The sequence below is a fragment of the Eretmochelys imbricata genome, chromosome 10 (genome assembly GCF_965152235.1).
Source record: "Eretmochelys imbricata isolate rEreImb1 chromosome 10, rEreImb1.hap1, whole genome shotgun sequence".
Taxonomy (NCBI): domain Eukaryota; kingdom Metazoa; phylum Chordata; order Testudines; family Cheloniidae; genus Eretmochelys; species Eretmochelys imbricata.
Genome location: NC_135581.1, coordinates 17,900,910 through 17,918,267, shown reverse-complemented (window position 1 = coordinate 17,918,267; position 17,358 = coordinate 17,900,910).

Genomic DNA, 17,358 nt, shown 5'->3' with positions numbered 1-17,358 from the left:
CGCCCCTGCTGTTGTGCTTCCTTAGTCCAGCCCTTCTCCCCCAACCGTTACTAGCTCCGAAGCTTCCTCTTCCGAGGGGAAAAGGTGCCGCGTCATTTATTGTGTGAGCTCAGAGGAAATGCCAATGGTTTTGGCCAGAGGAGAGCGGGATCAGGCTTGGGGGTGTAGCCACAAGCTCCATGGTTTTGCCTGGGACCCACCCGAACTAGGGCAGTGGGGTGGGAGAGAGGAGAGAAGGAACAGCTGCTCCCCATCACTTCCCTTTTCCTCTCCGAAATGAAAGCGTTGTCATCAGAACCCATTGACAGTTTTTGTCCAGGGGCTTCTTCATTCAAAACTTTAAAGGATGGAGTTCCTAGTTCTCAAACTTTCAGCATTGGCTTTGTTCCCATTTCTTAAACACAGAGTGATCAAAGACCTAAACAAAAGCAAGACAGCAAAAGATTCATAGTGGGAACTCTTAGTATAATAGTTTTAGGGCCATTTAATCTATTTTTTTATAATTTAGTTGGGTTTTTTTTAGATAAATGTACTTTAAAAAAATAAGACATAGGTTGATAAGAGAGGAAGCTCAGACAGATTTGTTCAAATAATCTATCCAGCACATACCCAGATACAGTGAGAACCTTGCTAATCAACTCGCTTTACTGTCATGAAGCCAACATGTCAGGCTCAATAACCAGCAAAGATATAAGAGAAGAGCGCTGTAAAAAAAATCAGCAGTATGCTTACTTTAAAGGGCCAGATACTCAGCTGGTGTAAATCAGCACAGTTCTATTGAATTGACGGCCGTTCTTACAGAAAAATAATGGCGTTTGATCTGCAGATCTGGGTGAAAATCAGAACCAGGCCAGCTTAGATTTTTACAGACTGTGGAAATAATATTTTAGAACTGTTTTCATATTGCACATCACACTAAGAAAAATTTAGTTAACAAAAATACAAACATTCAAAATAAATTAAAACTTGGCAAATCTATATAAATAGTGTGTCATGAAGTAGGCATGTGTGCACTGTCACTACTGCATCATCCTCTCACCTCAGAAGTCTTCCACTGCTCATCACAGGCTCTACTGTGCTAATAGCTAACAGTGATTCTCCTTAACTTCAGAAGTTAGAGACCTGTGCTTTTGCAAGGGAAGGCACCAAGTTCTATCCCTACTACCACTGTGAAGGTTTGAGTGATTGATGTGCAGCACAGAGACAACTGTTGTTCCTAGGTCCCTCCAGATTTATTACAATATTAATAACTGCTCCTGATAATGACTCTTTGTGACTTTAATATTAAAGTTCTATTAAATTTTTCTATTAAATTCTCAGTCTGGGTGACACAAGACTTGCTCACAGTTTTTACTGTGCCCAAATTGCTCACATACTGACATCCTGAAGAGAAAGGAGATGACTTTGGGAGCAGTTATTAATTTGACTAGTTAATAATTTATATTATGAACCCTTCCTTGCCTATTGCAGGCCTGAAGGCTGCAAGCAGTCATACATGATCAATTGCTATGACACTTGTGTCTGCAGCACAGAATTCAACAGTAGCCATCTGAAAGAACCTTATGAGCTAACTCCACCTTTGATTCAGCAAAGCTATATACTCCAAACTTGATACAAGAAGTTGCACGAGAAGGCAGCTTGGAGCAGTCACAGGGTGGTGAGCACCTTGCATAGCTACTTTCAATTCACGACTGGGATGTGTGGAATGAGAGAACCATGAAGAGTGGGGTTGATTCACCTCACATGGCTTCACTCTGGGATGGCAGTGGTAAACCCAGGAGGGCCTGCCTGCACATGTCTTGAGGCACACCCCTGCCACCCCAATTTGAGTACGTCAATCCAAACAAAAAAATCAAGACAACTGTTTAGCCCCTCACAAAACTATGTGGGAAAGTTGGAGGTTGAAATAAGCACAGCACCTCACATGCAAATCCCAGGTGCCACTAGGTACAATGAGTAGCCAGTCCCACGTCACAATCCCCGAGACACACGGGGGGCTGCACGCGCTGACAAGGGAGACATTCTGCTGGCCCTTGATGCTGTGCACCATACATGTCACCCATCCAAGTTTACACACTTTGGCCATAATTTAATCCTGCCCTCTATCCCACGTAGCATAGAGCCTTGAAGTGAATCTTTGCATTCCCAAATGCTCTTTCTGTCTTCCTCCTTATTTTCCTCTGAACAGCCCTATATGCCAACTCTCCAGTAGCGGCAGAATTGGGAAATGGGGTCCCCAAATACAAGTGCAGAGGACAGGCACTACCATTTGCAGAACTGCAAGGAATAGAGTCAACATCCCTGAAAACAGACACGCACCTCACACAGGGAAGTACTAGCCATGCTGCTGACATAACAGGACTGGTTAGAACCACTATAAACGTATGAGACAGGACATTGCGGTTGCTATCACAGTTGAGTAAGCTGGACCACATGCCAGCAGCCGAATGAAGTCGCTCATGCAAATGGTACACAGCAGTCAAAGATACGGGGAGCCACCAAGCAGATGTGCTCCAGTGGGCACGTAGGCCCCGAACAGCATCATGACAGCAGCACCACGCCCAGTTCCCAAACAACCCAGCAATTAAGAGAGGCCGACCACACAATGAATAACCATCCTTGCTCTGAGCCCCGTTCTGTGAGAGAAGCCTTAGGAGCAGATGATTCAAATATGTGAGGGTCATTGCTGCTTCTGGAGAGAGATGCATATACACATATAATCACTTGCATATTTATGCTGCAACACACTTTTGATTGGGAAGCATGTCCACCTGACCTGAAGGCAGGATGATTGCAATAAACATGCATGTGATGAATGGCCTGACAGCATTTGGAAAACTCACAATGGTGAGGAAGCCAATCCACATCTCCACCAGTGTGGCTGCCTCTCCATTGAACTTAGACTCAAAAACATGCTCATCATCACCTCTATGAAATCCTCAAGGGATGACAGACAGACAGCTTCAACTGTCTGTCACCCTCTGGAAAAATCTACTAGCCGGACATGAAGGACAGCCAAGACCTTCTGGAGAATAAGTATTGGCCAAGAGCCCTCTGATAAATTGTAGTCGGGGGGAAGGCTGGAGAGCAAGACAGAAGGAAAGGAGACTCACTAATCATACTTGGTGGGAGAATGACACTCCTGCATATGGAATTACACTAGCTCCAGCTGCCAGTGCAGAAACAATAAGATAAAGAGGATGTGTGGTCTGGCAAAGATGAAGTAACAGTCTCAGGCTAAATAATATATAATGCAATTTGATACCAATAAAACCAAAGTGTTCAGTTCACATACATACACAGTTTGCACTAAAAACACCCAACAATTATAAGTAACCTTTTAAAATTGTTTTCTCAATCTTTCTGTCCTCAGGCATGACTTACAGCAATACCCTTGGTTCTCTGGAAGAAGATCTTACCTGTAACGTTATTTCTCACAAAATAAACTTAAGTCATTAGTGCTTAAATGCTTCTGTGATTCCTTTGTCTGATCTTCTCCCTCATGTGGGTATCGCTGATCTCTTCAGAGCTGTATTTCTTTGTGTCACACTTTTGACATCCTTCAGTGATGGGTAAACACCCCCTGGTAGCTGGATTTCTGAGCTTGCGTTAGCAACTGAACATCTGGTGCTTCCAGCAACTCTACATGCAGTTTATCTGAGATATGTATTTGAGAGGTATAAAGCTAACTTAAAAGTTACATGGGCATAGCTACATCAGTCCAGGTGTGCAAAAACCACACCTTCGACTGATAGCTATGCCAACATAACCTCAGTGTAGATGCAGCTGTGTCAATGAAAGAATGCTTCTGTTGATGTAGCTGACATTATTCGGGGAGGTGGTATTCCTACACAGACAGAAAAACTTCTGTTGGTGTAGGCTGCATCGACACAAGCGGGCTATTCCAACAGCTACACTGCCACAGGCTCTGTAGTGTATACGTAGCCCATGTCTCCAGACTCCTGAATTATATATGACTGCTCATATTGATGACATAGCGGTTGATTGCTAAGGATTAACAACTTTCCCATAGAACTTGTGCTTTGGTCCACAGATTTTTTTTTATTATTATTTTATTTTTTTAAAACCTTTTAACCCCAAGTACCGGCTGATTTTCTCCTCCACCTGCACTTTTTCTCCTGCCAGCTCTGAAAATATATTGTGTCATCAATATGAAGTTCCTTACAGACATTAGTAAATTTGCCCATAGGTAGCTGAGCCTAACATTTGAATAAGCGAGCAAGCTGAATGAAACTCTGAGGAAGGCTGGGACTTGCCTGCTATAAAACTGACTGTTCTAAAACTGAATTCCTGGTTCTTTTAGGTGTTGACTGCTGTTATGTTTTTGGTGACTTGAGACTGAGAGGCATTTTCACCTGCTCAGAGAAAATTGGTGAGAAGACCTGGTCTATGACTAGGGATCATAGACCTTACAGTAACACAAATAGTAAATAATAACACCTCTACCACAGCTTGCTTGGAGTGCGGGAGTCAGGTGAGCTTCTGGAACCATTCAAGTTTTAGGTCTGTGAAGATCAGAAGATGCAGTTTCAAGACTGTAGTAAAACTCTGCCACATAGTAACTGACAAACTCAGGAAATGAGTCGGTCTGGATTTTTCCCTGTGCAGAACAACAATGCTTTTTGTGCACAGAGTGGTTTCTCTGTTGCGGAGGGTTTCTCCTGATTACAGGGCTATATGTTCTCTAACTTTGGGGTTGGTTTTTTTTTTTTTTTTTAAGACATTTGGCCCTTTCTATACAGGGATTTGAAAACTTGTTAGCATCTTTTTAGCAGATAGTGTTTAAACATGATTCTTGCTAGAAATGTGCTAAGTCATTCACAGATATCAGTTTAGACAGAACCATTGTCCCCTGGTGTATTCCGAGCCGTCTTCTGTTTGTTTACTGAATTTTCAGATGGCTTGCTGCAGTATAAGGATCTTCTATTTATGGCTCTGCTTTGTGGTTTAATTCCAAAGGGCAAAGCTCTTGTATTATTGTGATTTAGCTGCAGTAGAGTGTTGATCTGAGGTCTTTGGCTGCACTGGCAGAGAGGAAAGATGTAGGTGTTTAAAAGATGTAGGTGAGTAGACAGAGTGTTTACTGAATTTTCAATCAGAAGTCTCAGTTTTAGAAGTCAGTGGGGAAAGGACTCAAAACACATAAGTACCAAAGAAAAGAAAAACATCAAGAACACCTCCTATGCACCTCTATATAAAATAAAATCTTAGTTAAGTGAAAAAATCATATTTCACAAGGAGAAGTTTATGTTCCCGGACTGGGATACTGTAGACCTAAACTATGCGTTTTTTAAAGCCTAGGAATACACCCACAAACAATTTTTATAGCATTATAACAAAAAAACAAAAACAGTAATATGCCAGTGCAGTATAGTCAAGAGCATGTGGCCTGGCAGTTATGGTAACTTTGATGTCACAGTCCTGATCTCAAAATACGGGCAGTTTCACCACTATTGGTAGGTCTTGAAACCAAACTGGAAATGAAAAAACATCTATGGGATTTCCCCCCCTCCTTGTTTCACATTTTCCTGCATTTCTCTACAAAGCAGCATATACAAAACAAATCTCTAGGAGAGCAGAGGGATATTCTTGTATACTGTTTGATAAGCACCTGTTTCGCATGCTAAATCTTGTGGTCACCCTCAAAAATATAAAACACAAGTCCAGAAAACTTGTGAAGCAGACTACCCACCTCAACACATATCAGACCTTTTTTTACCCCATTATTTGTATAATGATATTCCTTTCTCAGTGAGAGTTGTATGCATGCAGCTGATCAGATGACAGGGCAAAAGGCTACCTACAAATATACTGCATGAAACCAAATTCTGCTTTCTCTGTGACACTTTTAGAATAAAAATGCAACATGCAGAGGAGCAAACAAACATGTACGCCTCCTAAGTCAGGACTCTGTGCCAAGTCTGTGGCCTGATAAGGCCCTGCTTTTTGGGAAACCCTACCTGGTCAGCACCTCTTACCAGCGCACACCCTATTGCAGGGCCTAGTAGCCTGCAATGACTCACCTGAAACTTTGACAGTTGAACCATGCGGTCCAATCACATCTTAGCTGTCAAAACCCTCCCTCCTTATCCTCCAGCCTCTGACCTCCCTTCCCCAGGGATAACATTTTGGGCACCACTGTAATTTACATTAATTATTAACACTAATCGCATGGTAAATTGACACAGCTCTTTACAAACATGTAGTAATAATAATCCGTGCTGCTTATTGCCTAGGCCCCCTCCCTTCAAACAGCTCCCATTCTTGCACCATGCCCAACAGATAGCAAAACTAATACAGCCCTAGAAATGCTAATATACCATTATTTGGATAGTTCCCTTGTCTGAGACTGAGCCTTTTTGGTGCTGTTTTGGATGATCCCACTTCATTGCCAGGCCGTTGAGTAACTGGCCAGCTGCAGGCCCAGACTTCAAGAGCCTTTGCTCTTTCAAGGGGTAATAAAACAGTTGTACAAAACTTGCACCCTCAAATACAGCGCATTTCATCTGGCTTAAGGTTTTGCTAGAGGCCTGAAACCTGGGGAAAGGCTCACTAACAGGTTTGCAAACGGCATCTGGGCTGACTTTCCATGAGAAGCTGGTCCACAAACCTTCTGCACTAGTGGGAACGTTTTGGTAGACCTTACAGGAAGCCCGAAGCTGGAGAAAATTGCAGCAGCCCAGCTGAGAACTGAACAAGGTGCTGGTTGTCACTGCAGTATCTAGATTGAGGGGAAAGGATGCTGCCTACAAGCCAATCATAAATAAAAGGAATTATGGACCACCCCCTATGGCAGAGAATCCAGGAGCAGCAATGAATCCAATAGGGCCCCAAAGCAATGGACGATTTTTGCAAAACACATTCATGCACCCTCAACAGATGGTATAGACACTGCCCCAGTGCATTCCTCTACATGCTTCCCTTTACCTCCTGGTCTGTCTCATTCAGCCAGTTCATTCTCACCCAGATCCATCGCAGTCAGATGCCGGAAAAGAACGGAGCTGTAGAATCGGGGTCTGATGTATCAGCATACTGGAGCCCAAAACATCTCACAGTTCCCTCTAGTGGCATTTTGTGCACATTGAACCCGTGAGAGTGACCAAATGGAACTCTGACTATGCCAGATATGTAAGAGACTTCTGGGAGAATGACCCACTGCCCAGCACTACCATCTGTGACCTCACCCAGGACCAGACCAATCTAAGGACCACTCCATCTGCTCCTGCAGGCAACTTAACAATGCCTGATGGTAGATAGTATCAAAATTAGAGTGGTCATAGTGTTTTAAGTGAAAATCTCCATCCCTTTATTTCAGCCGCTTTGCCTATCTATTTTAATGGCATCATTTGATTATATCATTCTGCAGTTATGCCTTGGGGGTTTGTTTTTAACTCATGACTTCATACAACATGATATCGTACATTAGCAGACCTATAATTTATCCAGGGATCCTACTTATGTTCTATGCTAGTGGCGAAGAAAATAATCACTTCACCTGGCCTTCGGTATTCAGACTCAGACTGGGGTCTGTTTTACATGCACTGAACTAAAACAGAATTACAGTGATGTAACCTGGACCCACTCAGTGTGGTATTCTGCCTCTAGTGTTGGCACTAGTGTTACCTGCAGCTCCTTGGACCTAGTCCCCCTGTAGTCTGTGAGATTCTACTGAGACACACTCACAAAACACAGACACTATTCATGACAACGCGAACAAACAGAACCTGTGATTGGTTCAGATTTGAAGCCTTTCTATTTTAATAGCTCAATCCGTCTCTATCACTGTATCAGATAAGAGGACTTGGTTTACAAGAACAGCAGGTTTGCAGGAGACCATCTCTACGGAACACTCTGTGGCCAGGGTTGAGGCGGGTCAGTGTGTTGCGTGGACAATATCACTCACAGGAGTTTGGGAGTGGAGAGGTTACTGCCATTTTTCTTTTAACCCGTTCTCCTGTTTAATAAGTGGCATATTCTTGCCACCCACCATAGTTTGTTTGTTCACTAGCTATCTCTGTGATGCTCCAGATTTCACTGGCCTTATAATACTTATTTGCAAAGGCTCACACTTGCCCCTATCTGGACCTGGATTTATTTTATACATCATGAATAACCCAATCCAGTATTTCCTTGGTTTAAAAGCACAGGCTTGATGAGAAATTCATACTCTCATCCCTTGTCCAAAGGTGTCTTACAAACTCCACCACCCTGCACAGATGAAAAGTGCAAACAGCAGCTGGCTCACCTCCAAGCCAGCACTTACTGTTTCACTTTAAATAAACCTTCTAGGAAACTTTGTATGGAAACTCTTGGGTAAAAAAGGCTCAGCTCCTCCTACAGAGCTGAATGTGGGATATTTAATTGTTACCTATTGTTATGTTATAGTGCAGGAAGCCCTGCCCACCTGTTTCCAGCTGTCCTAAGCAATGAACTGTATAAACGGAACAGAAACAGACAATATCTACATTAATAAAACTTGGAAACCATCTTCAAAAGCCTGGGCACTGTGAAATATGATCAGTGTGGCCCTTTTAAAGCTTAAGGTGCTGATATCCGGAACAAAGTTAAATGCTGCAGCAGGAGAAGGAAAAAAACCCTGGGATGCAAATACACAGCTGTCAGAGAGAAAGGGGATTAACCGTTATTGCAAATGGAGGTATTTGCTTCACAGCTCATGGAAACTTTTTATGAGAAATATAGAAATGCAATGGTTGGTTCAGATCATGGTTATTACTAATACTCGATTTGCAGTCACACATACTTGTGTCTAACTGAAGATTGGTTGACCATCTGGAATAGGAAATGAAGACATAATATGTAACATTTTGACAAGCCAAAGAAAAACCAGGAAATTTAAAGTTAAAACTAAAGCCTTGTCTAAACTAGAAAAGGTAAACTGGTTTAACTAGCTCAATTTAAAATTAATCTACTGCGGTGCAAATGTAGATGCAGTTAAACCAGTTTAACTATTGCTTCAACTAATTGATCTTAGTCCAGCAATTTGCTGATGAAAATTGAAGCAATTTAAGTGAAGGTTAAACCAGTTTAAATGCATCTACTTTAGGAGTATGCATTGTTTAACAAGATTGAGTTTAGTCTCAACTTCCTGCTTTTTCTGGCTTGTTGCCCAACTTCAGCGTTACTAGAACATTTTAATAAAATAGGAAAGCTATGAAAAGCAGATCTGTCAGACAAATAAGAGTCCGAGTCTCCTCTCACACCGGCTTTACACTAACGCCACTGGCCTCAAGGGAGTTGCTCCTGATTTTTATGGGTACAAGTAACAGTAGAGTCAGGCTCAAAGGTTGCCCCGTGTTTTGCAGGGAAGTGATGCTCTTTGGCTGAACACATATGTTCACCAGTGACCCTTGTGTACAGACTAACATGCCCCCAGCTCTCTTGATAGCAACACACATTCCTCATATACAGATATGAAAATGATTCTCTTCACCTGTCTTGAAGTAATTCAAGTATATCTAAGGCCTAGTCTACACCAGAAAGCAGGGGCATGCACAAGAAGGGGCAAGCAGGGACAAGGGCCCCCCAGTAAACAGTGGGGCAAGGAGAGTGAACTCCTCCAACCCCAGGGCTGCCGTAGGGGCACAGTACGTGCCCCTCCAAAAGCGATCAAATTTAAATTCCTGCACACACCCCTGCTAGAAAGGGTTTGCCAGTATAGTTATACCAGTATGGCTATATTGGCAAAATCTTCTAGTGTAGATGCAGCTTAAACTGGTTTGTCCCTGGTCTGGACAAAATAAGCTATACTGGCAAAACAGGTTTCAGAATAACTTCATCTGTACTAGGGCTTTTGCTGATATGGAAATGTCAAACAAATCACCACGCCAATGGACGTTACTATGCCAGGAACGGTTTTAAGGGCAGAGCTGGTTAAAGGACGAGAGCCGGTGTCTTTGAATGCCATATGTAGCTGAGAACACCACTGGAAGTTTAATGTAGGTGAGGGAAAGGAAGAAGGAAAAAAGCAAGATTGCTACATCTGAAAGTTGCTACATCTGGTGGGTTAAAGAGTCTGGTTCAGTCCTATGTGTTGAAATTCCAGGTTACGCCCATCCACACAGGAATATGATGCTCCCCAGCTACCATGTGTTACCCCCATGCACCCATGACCATGATTCTCAGCTGACTGACCCCTCATTGCTCCTATGTGCATAGAAACCACTACTGTACTGCTGTGCTGAAATCACTAGATATTCTTGTGCAAGAGGACCCAGGGATGACAAACGCTCATATCCTTTGGGCTAGTCCGTGCTCACAGTCCCGTGCAGCTGTGCATTAACCTCCCTGCTGAGAAACGGGGGAACAAGAGTGAAAAGCAGCCCTGACATGGATGGGAGGTTTCACTGGAACCTGTTGCCTGGGGCAGCATGAATCCACAGAGCACCCATGCCTATTCCAAGCCTGTGCGTCTGGGATGCATTTGGTTTTCATCACAACCATTTCTGGCAATGACAGTTTCCTTTCAGTTGACAATGCTGCTAATGACAGATAAATTATTCTCTCATTGATGTGGTTTCGGGGCCCAATCCTATGAGGTGCTTTATGACCTTCACTTCCTGTGGAGTCTGGAGTCTGAGGAATCATGGTCACATGTCAAAGATGTTCAGCAGTGTGTCACATTCATGAAATCGGTGGGAATGGAGGGCACACAGTTCCTCACAGTGTTGTGCCCTCTGATGTCAGAGCTCTCTCATGGTCAGGAGGGATTAGTGGCCAGCCAGAATGGAAAAGAGCGGTTTGAATCTGGGGGCAGGGTTCTCGTGACAGTGCTGTTATTTTGTATTGCCGGTGGTCAAGAATTTTTGATTTCACACAGATTAGAGAATGAATCAGTGGCAGAGTTTGGAGTAAAAGCCAAGATTCCCTCTGTTCTAACCACCAGATATACTCCTTCCCCAGCCTGAACTGACCCCAGGCTATTCTTCAGGGAGGATTGGTCTAAGGAGAGTCCCAGTCACCAGGGACTGGCTCCCCACACAAACACACGCTCCTCCTTCCCAAGTATCCACAAGTACAATATTTACTCCAGGGCAGAGGGTCATCATTTTCACTAGCACACATAAAAATTCAATGCACGCACATTTGTGAATTTATCTCACTATTTATGCAAGTCAAACCGCTCTTCAAGGAGTGTTGTCACCTTAACCACGACAAAAACTGCCTTCAACTTTGAAAAATAAATTCAAGGCGAGTAGAGAAAAAAGTCACTCTTACCACACAAACTTTGAGATGTGAGTTTTCACTGGTTTCACCAACACTGCAACCTTCTGTTAACTTCCATCTTGGCTGTAGCAGGGATGGCAGAGCAGCAGATTGTAACAGCAATAAGCTGCTTCTCATCTGCCTTGGAGGACACTCTGTTACAGAATTGGAAGCAACTAGGAAAGTGCTGCTCATTAGAATAGCTGTGTCTTTTAACTTTGCTTTGTACCATTAGACTGGCCATTAGATTTGAGCTGGAGCTTTGTGCCAGGCTAATAGGCTGCAGCAGTAGACTGAAAAGATGAGACTTCATCAAAATAAAGCACACAAAGTCAGACAGAACACACGCTGCGAGGAACAAGCTATTAGCAGTTTGTAATGCATCATAAGATCATCCCAGCTCTGCTATCATTACTAACAATTATCATCATTCTTCTGGGCCAGATCACTCTCTCCCCATGGGAAAACCCCTGGGAGAGAGTCTGAGGGAGGAGTGGAAGAGAGAAATGCCAGGAAGTCATGCTCCTTGGGTCTCCTGCAAATTCTTCCATTATGCCCTCAGATCTCAAGGATGCCATGAAGTCTATATAGTCTATAGGGCCTGTATGAAGGCCCTGTGCTTCCACACTGACTCCTGGCCACCTATGTCTCCACATCTGATGACACACAAGCAAAATGGCCTTGGGAGGGAGGGCGAGCAGCTGAACACAGAAATATTAAGAGCCTGAATCTAGTATTAAAGTTTCCCAATACTTCTGTGAGCACTGGGAAAGGAGCATGATGCATGTTCCTTTAGTCTCATTCCTCGCCATGCACCCCCCCTTTTCTTCCCCACGGAGGGGTCACTGCACAGTCTGGGGCCTGTGGTTGATTGTGCCACAAAAGAAGCTGAGCTCTTGCTCTCTCATGATATGCTCTGAGCATGCCCCACTCTGCTCAGTCCTGGGAGGATTGGGCTGCATGAATGTTCACGTGAGCCCAGGAGAATAAGTGGCTCGTTGGTGTTATCACTAAGAGGCAAATAACCACAGTGGTGGCACTGACACTGGGAACATGACCATGTGGCTTTGGGAGATCACTGGAGCTTGTGAATGAGGCAGTGAAATGTAAAATCCTTGACCAGTTACGCCAGACAGGACAGTCATCATACGTGCCAGAGTCAGGCTCCCCAGAGAGAGAGGCCAACCACAGGCAAATCCAGCTGTTGCCGGCACCCAGTGCCGAGAGGCTGAACAACAGCTTGAGTTGGTTCGTTACCCGGTGTGCTACACCCAATAATCACAACAGGGTGGAGAAGCAGAAAAGTTTATTTGCAGCTGCAAAAAGGTACAGGGAGAATAAAATCTCAAATCCTGCACAACAGAGCAGGAAGTTACACAGGCTTTTATACATCCTTTTTCCCAGCATACTTATCCAATAGCAAGCTGCCCCAAGTATCCATATAGCCAGCCAATCCAGTTCCCAGCTAGTTCCCTGATTCTCTGTATCATTTGTTAAACTATACATAAAGCTGCTTTATTCAGCATTGTTCTTCCATATCTCCCCTGTTTGGCCTTGCTTAGTCTCAGGCAGTCTGACTCTGCAACATACTGTTGCAGATTCTCAGCATAACTGCTGTGAGTGCCTCCAGGCAGGGGGGCCAAGGACACTTGGGCCTAGTACGCAGAGCTGCTGCGAGTGCCTCCAGGCAGGAGGGGGGGCCAAGGACACCGGGGCCTAGTGCAAGGGGGCTTCATCGACACTCGTGGTCTTCCATCCCCTCAAGTTACCTAGTGGCCATGCCCCAGTGTTCCCAACAACTCCCCCCTTTGAGAACATTCAACAGCCTTGGCTCTGAGTTTTCTCACTTGGGCTACTTATTTCTTTACAATATGACTTTGCATAAGCACTTTGTGATAGCCCTGAAGAGAATGACTTATTAACTTTTGCAAAAGGGCCCTGACACATGATACTGCACAGCATAATACCAGTAATACAAGCAATACAGGAAAGAGAATTTTCAATAGCAGGCTAAATAAACCACCAAGCCAAGATGACAAACCCCAGCCTGAAAACAAGGTTTGCAACCAATCGTTCTCTGGGGCAGTATAGGCAACCTGTGCTTCGGCTTGGGCATGGGCCTTAGCCTGTACCACCTTTTCACAGATCTCATAACTGCTATCATTTACATATACACAACATCGGGGCCCGATGAGGGCACAAACCCCTCCTTGGGATGCCAAGAGATAGTCCAAAGCCAGCCTGTTTTGGAGGGAAAACGTCCTGAGCTGCTGTACCTCTTTATTTAATGTTTTTACTGCTGACCCTAAATCACTAACCGAGTCCTTGAGCTGCTGCGAGTGCCTCCAGGCAGAAGGGGGGGCCAAGGACACCGGGGCCTAGTGCAAGGGGGCTTCATCGACACTCGTGGTCTTCCATCCCCTCAAGTTACCTAGTGGCCATGCCCCAGTGTTCCCAACACAGACACCAGTTATCTCCTCCCCACCACCGCGTGCTCCTTCAAAGAAGTGTCAGTGTATTATCATCACAGGATCTCTCCAGAAGTCAACACCACCACTCAGCCCTGTGCACTGCATGGTTTTCTTCTCACACAGCAGTTGTGAGACGTGAAGTCTATTTGCCAAGAGGGGAGCGCCGTCTGGTGGAAAGTCTTCACTCTGTCCAGCTTGGGCACCGCTCTCCAGTCGCTCTGCTCACAGAGCTTGTCTGCTGGCACAGTTAGCAAGTCTCACTTGGAGAGACCAAACAATAGTGTAGCACTGGCCATCAAGCCCCATGCTTTGTGCTTATACAAGCACTGCTAACTGGCTTCAAATGCACAACTGGTATAGGCCAGTCATGCTTTTACTGTAGCCCAGCTTGTTCCTATGGGCTAGAAATGTCTTTATGCATTAGTCAATTACAAATAAACTCACTTGTACAGCGGAGTCACAGGAGCATTAAGAGGGGTAGCAACTTCGGTTATTACATAATAGGGAAGCAGCCTCAGATGCTGACAAACCGAGTTCAAGAACAACACCCAGCGGCATGGCTCATACATCAAGGGCAGGAGATGCTAGGCAGGAGCAGAGACATGGGGATGATTCTGAACATAGCAGTGGGACTGGGAAAGCCAAGAAAAAACAAAAGAAGAAGGGCACCCTCAGGGGGCGTGAGACATTGACACACCCATTCTGGATGGTGGACCAATCCAGGATGAACTAGATAACACCACCACTTAAATGTGGATACCATCTTTTACCTGTAGATTTCCAAGCATTTTACAAAGACATTATCCCTATTTCACAAGTGGGGAAACTGAGGCACAGAGATGACTGACTTGCCTAAGGTCACCCAGCAGCATGGCAATGGCAGGGCCAGGAATAGAACATAAGTTTCTTGAGCCTTAGTTCGGAGCCCGGCCCACTAGACCACACTGGAGAGAATTTAGGGGAGTTTCCACTGTTCACATTCAAATACAGTCATGCAGGATTCAAAACAAGACCAACACCATCAGGGGATCTGTAGGGCATCCTGAGGGCATGAAAATCATTTGGGGTTACACTAGCTTCCCTGGGTCCCAGGGGAAGCTGGAGAGCCCTTGAAGCCAGTGTAACATTTTAAACATTGCAGCTCACCCTCAAAGGTACAGGACTCAGCCCCAGGCAGCCCCAGATTAGCAAGCATCTCACTGTTGCTACCCCTTTGGGACCCTATCCACGGCTTCATACTATCCATGCACTGGCCCTCGAAGGTGCCTGCTCACACATCTCAGGAACTGGGGCTCTTCATAGTACTGCCTTGCCCAGCTCCTGGGGTCACTGTATATTGCCAGGGGTCTGGCGGGTAAACAGGCTCCTCCTCGCATGACCGGTTTCTCCCATAGCCTGCCTCCTATGGCCTGTCCTTCACAAGGAGCCTTGAGCCCTGCACCCCCAGCAACACCCTCTCATGGAAAGGTCTATCAGAGCAATGAGCCAGGAGTTGGCAGCTGCCTACCCGCCTCTGGGCATAGTGCCCCAGGGCACACTGGGGTGGGCACCAGCATCTCTAGGCGGCACTGTTCAAGCCTGTAGGGAAATTTTTCTACAAAAAATGGGTGCTGTGTTTGTCTCCCCCTCCTGGTTCTTATTTCCCCGCTCACGGTTCTTCACGGTTGCTAAGCTAACTGTTTTCTCCATGTATTCCCTTCTAGGTGCCATCTTTGGCAGTGGTACAGTCCTGGTCCCAGTGCATAGATACCGCATCACTCCCCCACACAATGCCCAGCACTTTCGCCCCTGCCCTCCTTCCTCCCATGGACCTTTGGGGATTTGTGGCTCCACATGGGGAAGGGGAAGGCTGGGGGCAGCTGGGGAGGTAAATGAATTTCCTTGGGGATGTTTGGGGAGGAAGCTATGCTATGTGTCCTCATTGATGCCTCTGTCCTGTGCTCCCTTGCTCAGGACATATGGAAACACTCATTCTGCTAGGTCCAAACCATCTGGACAGCCCCCAGTGGCAGAAGTGTTTTCTAGGGAGCCCTCATCTGTGTGTCTGTCTGTCTGGTGGTTTGGACCGCGTGTAATTTGGACTTTTATGTAACCCACACCCACCTAGAGCAGTGCTCTGTCCCTGTCTAGCAGTAGCTGGGTCACATACAAGACTCTACAAGACTCTACAGCCTATGACAGTGACCACAGAGGCCTTAGGTCTGATTCCTGCTGCCGATGACCCACCAGGGGGAGTGGTGTTCCTTCTACCGTGCCATGCAGATGGAGCCCCAACTTTTCCCAGATGTGTTTTAAAAAACAGTGTAAAGTTATGATTTTCTATTGCCCCTTGGTCTGGTGTGGCTGCTTGCGGGGGCAAGGGCATGGGGTCTGAGTTCTGCTCAGTTGTCTCAGAGACAGCCTGCACTCATGAAAATCCCTGGGGAGTAACCAGCTCCATCCCTACAGTCCAGCTGTACCCCAGGTGCAGGCAGTCTGGGGTGCTTTTAACACACCCCTTTGGAAACCCCTTGAGTGTGAGCCTATGCTTTGTGCCCATTTTTGTTCCCCAATGGGACTCTTTCGCCACTTCTAGAAACTGCGGCCCTTAACTATATAATAATCTGTAGGATCACACAGTCTTTGGCATGGACTTCCATCAAAATGAATCTTTACTGATAATCTGGTACAAACCAAACCTTTGATGGTTTCTCTTAACATCAAACATACTACACTAGAGTTCACACCATTAATATCTGCTTAAATATCAAAATGATAACATCTTAAATATACATAAATAAAGGACCTCTAAACAGCCATATGAATTTCACTCATTCCAGTGGAGCAGATAGCATTTAGTTTATATAAGAAACTTTCTCCCATCTGGGAAACCTCACTCACAGTAATGGCTCATGAAATCTGACTGCATCAGTAAGGGCCCAGTCCTGAAAGGTACTGCACATCCTCAGCTCCTAACTGGAGTCAACAGGCGTTGAAGTCACTGTACTCCCTGTAAGGGGCACTCAGCAACTTGCAGGAGAAAATGTGAAATACTGTAAGTCAAAAGTGTGAACAGTCTAATGCAATTTGACTGAGCATCTTACAATAAATAACCTGGTGAGTTAACAACTAGGGAGCAATGCCTCACCAAATAAGTCATTCAGTGTTAATAACAAAACTGAACTATTGTAAGATTCTTCTCCAAAGGTTTTAACCATGATCCCACAGACATAAAGCACCCAACTTTAAACAAACCCTGGGGTGAAACCCAAGCTCAATTTGTAATGCAAGGGGCGCTGGGGCTCAAGTAGGTTTTTTTATTTTCATAACTGATGCAGCAAGCCCAGAGGTGCAAAGCCTAGAGGTGCCGGGGCTTAGCCCTGTCAAGCCCTGGCACAAATTAAGCACTCGGCAAAACGTGCAGAGAGCCAGATCTCACCCCAAGAGCTACACACAGGTTAGCCCGCTCCCAGGATCTGTTGCATTAATTTTGGTGGAATAAATGGGCCTAGAAAGTCAATGGCATTAATGTGACCCTGGCACATACAACACTAAACAGTTAAAAGTGGCTGGGAGGTTAGAGTACAGAAATACAAGAGCTTCCCCAGCTCAGAAGGGGAAAGGCCAGTAGCAGGGATGGGGATAGGCCATTATTCTCCCCATC